A 1,922-nucleotide genomic window follows, 5' to 3' on the forward strand; every position below is an offset into this window, starting at 1 on the left:
GGGTCTGTCTAGTATCTCCTTCAGGAGTTAAGGGTAGTAATAGCCTACGAAAATCATTTGGCTTTCTGCACACTAGCAACACAGAAGCCTAAAAGGATATTAAGAAAACAATTTATGGGTCACAGCATCAAAAATAATACAATACTTAGGAATAAACTTAAACAAGTAGGCAAAGTGTTTGTAGATTGAAAACTACAAAACATTGCTTAAAAAATGAAAGCAGATTTAAGTGAAAGGACAGCCCTATTCATGGTTTGGATGATATAACATTGTGAGGGTGTCAAGCAAAACTACCTAAATCATCTACACTTTCAATGAGGTCCCATCACATGCTGACTTCCCCCAGTCCAGTCCTACAATGTCTACTGCTCATCGCACGCTGGATCTGTGGTGTGGAAGATGTTGCATAAATGTCTGTTCTTTTGGACCTGGATCTTAGACCCCCTCCAACCCCATTGATTCCATGAAACAATTAACACAAAATTTTCATTAGGACCCACAGCATGTACAGGACAAAAGCCATGAGGGTTTTCAGTAGAGGAGTGGAGGAAGACTCCTAAAAAGGGAGGAGGAATCCATTTATAGTGATGGTCTTTTAAAATCAATCCTCATACTGAATAATGACAAAACTAAACTAAACATATATTAATTATATCAGCGAGTCAAAAAAGTAAGAATTGCCAAGTTAACACTCAAGGGAAAATGAGCACCCAGAGAAGTAAGCAGGATCGTGCATTTTCCCTGACAGCATTCTCTCCCCATGGCAAAGACAGGTTCCAAAGGCCTGTGCAGTGTGGGCTGAGGGAATGTAACAGGGGAATCTAACATCAACAACAGACAAACACTAAAAGGAGCCCGTGTAGAATTTGTATGAGCCTTGAATGACCTGGGTACTCAGAGAATTTTAAGCCTTTTACATTGTTCAAGGTGATGGTAGACTGGTAATGACCCCATGCACCTGGAGAAGCAAACTCACATGTCAGGTAACCCTGAGATATCTGATAACATAATCTCTGTGTGACATACAGTGCATTTAGCTGTCTGGATGTCACAAGTGACCTGAAAAAAGAAGTCTCAGCCCCAAGCACTACACAGGCACCTCCTCATTCTACTGCCCTGACTAGTGACATTAGTGGACTCCAACTGCAGAAGTCAGCATATCATTCCAGGAGAGCTGGGTGGTCTCAAAGGGGCTGTAGAACGTGTCTGAGACCAGCAGGGGGCACTGTGGTACTGGTCCTGTGAGTACAGGCTTCTGAGCCAGAACAAACAGGAAAACAGGCTGCTGGCCCTTGCACACTTGGTAGGCAGTGTCCTCACTGAAGTGTGACTGTCCTGCACCTGGGACCCAAGAAGCCACATGAGCACTCAGCTCTGACTACAAGCTTGCCTCGTATTACTTCTTCTACCCCTCATGGAGCCATTGCCAAGGCTGACATTCAGGCAGGGGTAGACAACCCGAAATCTTCAACAAAATTGCTGAAAACAAATCACCTACAATGTTACCTGGATATACATAAGGAGACACCTGGGGAGAGGAGGGTGGGAATTGCAACAGTTAGACCTCAGGAAGCAGAGCTCTGAGGCTTCCCTAGTGTCTGAGGGTGATCAGAGCTGGACCAACCACCTGTCACTTGCTTATTACTGTCACTCAGATTATAACTGAGCCCTCTGCTCAGTGCTCACAGCTGTGACCTCCCCACATCCCATGTCACACAAAGCCACAACCCTGCCCAGCCCCCTCCATGACTTGCTCAGGCAGAGGGACTTGACCCAGGGCCACTAAGGAATCAGAAAGCTGGGGGAAGGGGGCCTCATTTGCATGAGTGGACCCTCCCTCTCTCAGGGTATGAAGAGGGAAAGGGAGAGATTGGGGGAAGCTCTGCTTCAGCTGTGGGGCCACAGGAGGCAGGACTCAGTGA

Source organism: Hipposideros armiger, unplaced genomic scaffold (genome assembly GCF_001890085.2).
Source record: "Hipposideros armiger isolate ML-2016 unplaced genomic scaffold, ASM189008v1 scaffold_2863, whole genome shotgun sequence".
Taxonomy (NCBI): Eukaryota; Metazoa; Chordata; class Mammalia; order Chiroptera; family Hipposideridae; genus Hipposideros; species Hipposideros armiger.